Below are 9,055 nucleotides of genomic sequence, written 5' to 3' on the forward strand. Positions count from 1 at the left end.
CCAGAACTCTGACATCTCACAATTTACATACTTTTATAAGGATTTTATTTTATCCATTTTCTTGGGCATAAAAAAGACATTTACCATCCAGAGATTTTTGTTTTACTGCTAAAAAAGTTTGTCATCTTACTTTCATATTTTCCACCTCTCTGTTTTCTCACTTCTCTATTTTAAGAAATCATTTTGGTTGGATTCATCCTTTATGTTAATTATGTTTTCTTTTCTATTTTTTTGTGCTAATGTCTTTTTGTGCTAGTTTTTAGAAGATTTCCTCAACTTTATTCTTCAATCTTTCCAATGAATGTTTTAATTTAATTAAATTTTTATTTCCAGAAGAAATTTTCATTTCTTGTTTTTTTATTTATCCTTTTACATAACCTCTACTTCTGGGTATAAGAATACATTCACTTCACTTATTTCTCTAGGGTTGTAGATTTTTAAATATCCTTCTCTGTTTGTTTCCTTCAGATTTTTTTTTCTTTATTCTTGTGGCTATCTTTCTCTTCCATGTTTGCAGTTTTCCTCAGTTGCCTGGGAGCCTTGGCTTTCTGTTCATATTTAAGAGTGAGCCTCCAAAATATTGCTTGGAGGCTCTGAGTGAGTAGGCAGGACTTGTTAACCTGTAGGCTCCATTTAGCAGGGAGTTCATAAGAAGGAAGGAAGGAAGGAAGGAAGGAAGGAAGGAAGGAAGGGAGGGAGGGACAAAGGAAGGAAGGAAGGAAAGAGAGATGGAAGGAGAAACCCAAAAATTGGAAGTTTTTTCTTTAGGGACATTTAGTTTGTCAAAAAAGAATTTTCTGATATTCTTTATGTGTCTGTCAGCCTGGAGGGCAATTTGTGCATTTCTTTTGCTGACTTCCATGTACCTCCCCTCTGCTGCCTTCATCTGGGTATCCCTAAGTCTTGGCCTTCATCATTAAATTATACAAAAAATTGTCGGGGTCTTACTCAGCATCTAGAAGGGTTCAGGAATCTGGAGAAGGGCTAATTAATAAAGAGACTTGACATGAGATATAAAATTTGGAATACATGGGGGAGCCAGGGAAGCTTAGCTTTAGTAACTAAGGTATCTCTGAATCTCTGGACCCAGGGTTTTTTTATTCACACATTTTTGCCCTATAGCCAAGCAGATATACATATCAAAGGTAAGGCCTGGTAAACAGTAAAATTATCAGGTTGGGGAAACTGCTTTCAGCTGTCTGGCAGCAGGCAATAATATATGCAGATTTTCAGGTTTGGGGAAATGCTTTCAGCTATTCCAGCAACAGGTAATATTATTCAGCCCTGCTGAAGCCTCAAGTTCCCATCAACATTTTATGAACTTTATGACCTGCTGGAATTAGCCCCCAGCAGAATATAACTCTTTAGTCACTAGACTTGGAAATGAGTAGCCTTACTTTGTGAGGAGAGGGAAGGATATGACTACTCCAAAAGCAAACTTTCAACAACGTCTGTTTTTAGCTCCTCAGCTCAACCCAGCCCTTCATTGTACCTACTGTCTCCAAAGCTGAGCATCTCACAGTTTTCCATCAGGTGAATTGGCTCACTTATTAGTGGTTATGCCTCTCCGGGTGGCTTAGATCATTGCTTCCTCTGCCATGTGAAATCACTCACTGCTCCTCTATCTGGTCCTATCTTCTAAAATTGCATTTAATTCTTTTGTCTGCTTTCATCTTCTTTATTCTCTTTGTCTTATACAGGTTTCTACTTTCTTTTTGTTGATGTAGTTCCTTAACTATCAATTTAGTGGAGTCTTAAGCAGAAGAGGAGATAAAAATCCTCATTCTTGAAACATATTCCAATAAACTTTAGATAGCTTGTCTGTTAAAGACAATTTACTAGCCCTAACCAGCTTGGCTCAGTGGATAGAGCGCCGGCCTGCGGACTCAAGGGTCCCAGGTTCGATTCCGGTCAAGGGCATGTACCTTGGTTGCGGGCACATCCCCAGTGGGGAGTGTGCAGGAGACAGCTGATTGGTGTTTCTAACTCTCTATCCCTTCCCCTTCCTCTCTGTAAAAAATCAATAAAATATATTTTTTTAAAAAAGACAGTTTACTAGGATTGCTTTGGATTTATAGGTTAACTTGAAAATTGTCACTTCTGTGTTACAGTGTCTTCATATCCAAACATGGTAAGTATCTCCATTTATTTTGATCATTATGACGTTCTTTTTTGCAATTTTCTTATGTTGGCTTCATTACTAAAAATACTCTGATGAAGAGCAGTAATGACACGAATGAAAAGCATATGTGAGCCTGAAGATTGACCTGAAAATTTGACCCAGAACATAGGGCAAAAGGACAAAGAGAAAAACACATGAGGGAAGAGTTAAGAGACTTGGAAAACAGATCCAGTAATTCCAACAGCCTTCTAATAAGAGTTTCATAAGGATAGGACCGAGAGTATAGAGGAAGAAATGAAAGAATAAAATTTTCTAAAGTTGCAGAATGAGGAAAACACACATCCTACTCCACATTGTGGGCAACTTTGCAGAAAGATAAAGAGGAAATTCTGAAGGATTCAAGAGAGCAAAGATAAGTTAAATAAATTTATACCCTGAGGATTTTCTCCACTCATCACAAACAGATTAGAATCACTGACTACAGAGATAGCAAATAAAAACTGCAAATATTTATCCCTTGGTAGCAAACGTTGTCTGTTACCAGAACCAGGAAACCCAGTGGAAGTTGTATCAGCATGGCATTGCTATATATGTCACTCTCCTTCCTAGACATTGAGGGACCACCATTAACAGCAGAAAGCACAGAGCCCATTTATCTTCCAGAGAGTCGTGATGCCTCCAGGCTCCCCACTCCTCCATTGAGCATGCTCCATTTGGAGAGCCACCCTCTCATCTTATCCTACCATCAGTTCAGAGTCCCAAAAAACTCTTGGAAACAGAAGTGGGGGGTGGGAGGACTTGGACACTTAGAATTACATATTTCCCTGCATCTTGATGGAGGGGGAGTATCCTTTACATTAAGGGAAAACCCAAAGCAAGGCCTGAGACTGCCCAGTCTCAATCTCAGATTTCTCTTACATTCAGAGGTCCAAGAAGAAAATATGTTTATTGAAAGATCCTCTTGAGATTTTTAAATGTTTTTATTGATTTTTAGAGAGAGAGGGAAGAGGGATAGAGAGATAGAAACATCAATGAGAGAGAGACTCCAATCCGCTGCCTCCTGCACTCCCCCTACTAGGGATTGAGCCCACAATCCGGACATGTGCCCTGACCAGGAATCGAATTATGACCACCTGGTTCATGGGTCAGTGCTCAATCACTGAGCAACATCAGCTGGGCCCTCTTGAGATTTTAAGTGCTCTGCCAGATCTTTCCCTAATGAGATTCGGGGCAAATCAAATTGTGTATTTACTAAGCAAATGTATATAGCATATAGCTTATAAACTTTATCTCCTCAGTTTTCAGATGTGCAAATAGATTATAAAATGGCAGCCTGAGAAGTATGGGTGGATAGTCTCACCTGTTATTAGAGTTATGGAGAAGGGCATTTTTAAATGCTGATTATGTGTACTATAATCTGTCCTAGCACACACTGTTGAAACTCTTTCCTTTGCCTCCTTTAGATGCCTCTGAATTACTATCCAACTACAGGTTCAGGACTCTACAAAGTATGAGCATTAGAGCCATTAGACTGAGAACCTGAACTAGCCTGAGAAAGTGAGTCTGTTTTCTAGGAACAGCCTTTCCCCACCCCCATTCAATTGCTCAATAAATGTGAGGTTGGTGCCCGGTGCTGGGAAGAACAAAGATAAACATGGCCCTGCCTTTAAGGGACTAAAATTCCAGCTTCATCACCTACTGCCCAGGTAGGCTTGAGTGAGTCATTTAAGCTCCCTGATCCTTCAGTTTCTCATCTTTAAATAGAGTGCTGGCTTCACCTACCTGACTCACAGGTTGTGTGTGTGTGTGTGTGTGTGTGTAGTCAAATAATATACATAAAAGTGGTTATGAGAAAACCCATAGGACATTATTATCATTTTCCTTACAATGTCTTTGTCCTAATTAATATGAGATTCTAAATAAATGGTGGATTCAAATAATGTTTTCATTTCCCACTAGAATGAGCAGAGTATATTTCTTCTTGGTGTGTGATAGCTCTTTCCCCTCCCTTTCATCTCCTATCATCTTTTTTCACTGGGTTCTGTAGGGCATGTGTTAGTCACTTCTGCTCTGGGTAACTACAAAGTTCTCTGCCCTTCCCTTGAAACACCAGGAGAGAGTATGCAATGCCATTGGCTGGGACGATTCTCACTGAGCTTTCCTGGGTGGTTTCATCCTCCATTCCTGAGCTTCCTAAGGGGTGTCCCAGCTGTTATATTGGGGCTGATCAAGAAGGCAAGGCTGATTTTCCATTGTTCGGGTTCTGATTTCTGTCCATGGGGCTTATCAGGCCAAACCACCTATTTTCAATCAAGTTAATGATAACTAACACTTCAGTGTTCTAAGAACTTTACATACATTAACTTATTTAATCCTAACAACAACCTTGTGTGATCCCATGTCATGGAGAAAACTGAGACTCAGATTATTTAACAAAGTTACTCAAGGTCACAAAGCTGGTGAGTAGCAGAGCTACCTGCAACCAAGAAATCACTCCCCAGCCCTAGCTTGTTTGGCTCAGTGGATAGAGCGTCGGCCTGTGGACTCAAGGGTCCTGGGTTCGATTCCAGTCAAGGGCATGTACCTTGGTTGCAGGCACATCCCCAGTAGGGAGTGTTTCTCTCCCGTCGATGTTTCTCAGTCTCTATCCCTCTCCCTTCCTCTCTGTAAAAAATCAATAAAATATATTTAAAAAAAATCACTCCCCAGAGTCTAGACTCTAACCACATAGTTATCCTGGCTCTTAAATTAGCTTTGCTTAACTGCCAGCTCAGAGTCAAGAAAATCTCCCCGAATTTAAAGCGCCTAGCAGGGTGCTGGCATTCCTTAAATCTTTGATGATTTAAATAAGAGTCAACTCTGAGGTTTCACCTCCTCTGTACTCAATATTCCAGCCAATTGGACACTGATCTCCTCAATGCTTAAATATCAGGCTAATAGCTGGTTGAACCATGTGAAATTGTCAATATTGGCCATTTTGGACCTATGTAAATGGCAATTTCACATGGGTCAACTTATCCTTTGCTGAGCCCCTACTTATATTATGCAAGGTTTAATTCCAAGCACTTCTGTTATGCCATTTCATTTGATCCTCACAACAGTGCAGGTATGCCTCGTTTTTATTGCTCTTTGCTTTATTGTACCTCACAAATGCTGAGTTGTTTTTGTTTTGTTTTTTCAAATTGAAGGCAAGATCCTCCACCAGCAAAAAAATTATGACTTTGTTGTAATACTCTTTATTGTGGTGGTCTTCCACTGGGGTATGCCCGTCCGTACTTCAAAGTGTTTTTAATCTTCATTTTTTTGTGTGCAAGGTAACAGACTCAGACTCACTAGCTGGAGGTCACGCAGCAATTGTAAGTGGTAAATCCAGAAAGCCTGTTCTAAAATGGGTCCTTTTCCACCGCACAGCATCTGTTGTGCAGCTGGACATCCTAGAAGCAAAAATGAAGGGTCACATTCAACTGGCAGACTCAAGTGATACTAGTTTTGAAGTGAGTCATGTGTCAAAAAGGGAAAATAATATGAGCTCTGGAAAACAGGCAGATATGACTTAATCAGTAGCAAAAGTTGTCTTTGGAAAACGGCATCAGACCAGCTCAACTTTCTTCAGTGTGGTCACTGGAGTTGTTGTGGGTGTGCTTGCTGCAGCTTTAAAGAGAATTGGGGAATTGAAGGTTGATTTGCCTAATTGGAGAACTCTGTTCTGCATAGTTGATCAAGAGATGCCCAGATGGAGAGCATGTGAAAGAGCAGGAGACTATTGGAATTCCAGGTTGAGACAAATACAGCTTGGAATAATTTAGGGGTAGTTTGGGGGAGAAGTGAGGTGGGGAGGTGTTTCATAGTTCAACCAGAAAAATTGAAAAAGTGGGGCTCCCTAGCATCCCCGGTGCTGACTGAGCCGTCTGGAGCTTGAGAATCCACCTGGAAACATTTTGGAATGACTATGGACTGTAAGTTATGAAACCTCTGCTGGGAAGGGAGGCAGGAGTGCTAAATGGGCACAAACACACTGAGATGTGTTCCGACAAAGTGGAATATTATTCAGGAATAGATGCAGAAACAGTTGAAGTGCTTCCTAGGTGCTCATTTTAAATCTTTGATTTCCCTCTGTGGGAAACTACTTTCATCTGGTTCTTTTCAATATGGATTGAGTCATGTACTCTTTATTTGCCACAAGCATTTATTTGCCATAACTATTTTAAAGCATTGGACAATTGCTGCCTCATGCTCAGGGCATTGATTGGAACACCCTTGCTGAGCTGCTGTCTCACCAAGCATAGGAGTTTGAGATGAATTCCCAGCCACTGGAACAAAAACTACCAAAACAAAGTATGAGTGAGTGTTATCATTGACGAACAGATCTTTGTTTTAACTTTTTATCTGGGCAATCTGCCAGGTTGGGAGCATAAAGGTTTGCAGATTGCCTTCTCAGAGTTTAAAATCTTTTTGAGGGAAATATGCACACACAGAGGACAGTGTTTTGTAAATGTCAAATGTGTGGTGAATAGACAATGGAAGTTATAGGAAGCAAACAACAACAATAACAAAACAAAAACAAAAAACCCACACGTAAGTGCAGGAAAGAAAGGCAGATGTATCTTATTAAATACTAAATTTTGTATTTTATTCAAAAACTAATAAATTTTGCCAGATACATTTTAAAAAAAGAAAGTTATAGGAAGCAAAGAGGCTGACATTTGCAATGCAGCTAACAGAGGCAAGGATTGCTATAGAAGGTAGATTTGAGCTGATCCTTATTTGGGGGTACAGGGGAGAGAACAGAAGTCATTGCAGGCAGAGGGAATGGCACATGCATAGACACACACACACACACACACACACACACAATCTAAGGGTAGGAGAGCCCATATTTGCCTAAAACCCAAGTAAAGCAGTTTGGGGAGAGCGGAACAATTGTTGGGGAAGTAGCATGAATGCCCCCTTCTTTTCTCTATCTACATGCTCTCCTGGGTGATCTCATTCAGTCTTTCTTGTTTAAATAATGTCTATCTACTGATGATTCCTTTTCTTCTATATTCCAGACTTGCACATTCAACTACCTATTCAACATCTACAGGAACCTAAAACTGAACACATTCACAATGGAACTTTTGTTTTTTACCTCCTCACTTGTCCCTGCCTTCCACCTCCCATGTCCTTCTCCTCTTGGTAAATGGCATCATGATTCATCCAGGTGAGCAAGCCAAAATCCTGGGAATCATGCTTGACTTCTTCTTTCACTTGTTTCCCCACTTCCACTCCATCAGAAATAGAATCTCAAGTCTGTCCACAAGTCTCTGACTCTTACAGCTGCCACCCTGAGTCTGAGGCACCAATCTCTCCCACTTGCCATTCTGTAATAGCCTTCAAGAAAAACAAAGATTGCATTTTCCAGCTGCCTGTTGTCCTTTATGGTAAAATATTTCCTATATTTTTCTTTCTTCTCATCAAAATGAATCTATGAAGAGTTGAGCGTGCATTATGCATTTATTCATTCTCCCACTTGCCATTCTGTAATAGCTCTCTGATTTCAATCCTTCCAAACTTTCTCTACCCAGCAGTCAAAATAACCTTTTGAACTGTTCTCAGATTAAATGCCACTTACTCTCTGGTTCTCACTGCAAGTGATCTTGGCAGGCTGACTCTACTTCACTCCCTGTATCAAAGGGTCAGTATGTAATACTAACATGGACAATCAGCATATTCTTTTCCTGTGTCATAGAGATTGATTGAGAGATGAACACATCTGAGTTGATCCAATAAGACTGTTGCTAGAACATTGGGAATTGCTGGCTGTAAAGATGATGTATGTATGCCTGAGCTACAGAAACTCGTCCATAGGCAAAGGCTTCCTGGGCTAAAGCCCTCTCAGAACAAAGGGGACTAAGACATGGAAAGGACCAAGTCCTGTTGACTGTTGGAGCCCAGTGTAACCCCATGCTATGCCTCTACTTTTTAGTTGAGCCAATAAATTCCCTTTACAGTTTGGTTTTCATGGGTTTCCAGGCTAGTTTGCCCAGCAGGATCTGACCCCTGCCTAGACTTGAACCTCTTCATAAACCTTTCTCCTTTCTACACTCAACCTTGGACCTGGGATACATTAAGCCCTTTCTCACCTCAGTGTCCTTGTCTTTGGCATCCATGTTGCTTGGAATTCTCTTCCCTGGATTTTTAAGAGGCTGGAAAACTCAAATACCACCTCCTCAAAGAGCCCTTCCAAAACTACCATCTAAGTAAAGGAGACTCCTCACGTTCCCTTCTATCGTGTCCCCTTCCTTTAGAGCAGTGATCAGAATCTGTCTCTCGCTCATTTGCTTCTTTGTTTACTTATTTGTCATTTGGCTCCCCCATTAAAGTATTAGCTTCATGTCAGCAAAGATTTGTCTATCTTGTTCAACTTGTACTCTTGGAGTGTAGCTCAGTGCCTGTTACACAGTACTGGTAAGTGCTTAACAAGTGTTTTTAAATGTGAGAATGAATGAATGCATGCATGCACGCTCAACTCTTTATAGATTCATCTTGATGAGAAGAAAGAAAAATATAGGAAATATTTTACCATAAAGGACAACAGACAGTTGGAAAATGCAATCTTTGTTTTTCTTGAAGGCTTTACCTGGAAACCATGGAGCAGAAGGTCTTGCAAAGGAGGTGATCATAGCAAGATGTGTTCAACACAAGCCTATGGTGAGTCAAGGCAGCAGATGGTGAACTGGCTGTTCTATGCAAGGGCACAATCCTTACCCTTACCTGTAAGTCACCCTCAGGAGCCACATCAGGTCGTCGGCTGCCCTTGACCAAAGTTGCCATGCTAGGCTGAGATATCAGGTCCGGATTATACCTTCTTGCTGGCATGAACCCCCACTTTCTTTGGAAGGGTTATGGAGGGAGGGAGGCAGTCAGTTGTGAAAGGTCCTGCTTCTCTGATCT

General features: G+C 40.8%; 1 long non-coding RNA gene across 1 annotated transcript; it reads left to right on the top strand.

Moving 5' to 3' along the window:
* The first annotated feature begins 2,078 nt into the window (after positions 1-2,078).
* On the top strand, positions 2,079-8,806 carry LOC106727083. The gene is made up of 4 exons (XR_001363235.1): positions 2,079-2,131; positions 3,586-3,679; positions 7,171-7,322; positions 8,735-8,806. It is a non-coding gene; the product is annotated as an uncharacterized LOC106727083 (long non-coding RNA).
* Positions 8,807-9,055: the final 249 nt, after the last annotated feature.

This window comes from Myotis brandtii, unplaced genomic scaffold, assembly GCF_000412655.1.
Source record: "Myotis brandtii unplaced genomic scaffold, ASM41265v1 scaffold1105, whole genome shotgun sequence".
Classification (NCBI taxonomy): Eukaryota; Metazoa; Chordata; class Mammalia; order Chiroptera; family Vespertilionidae; genus Myotis; species Myotis brandtii.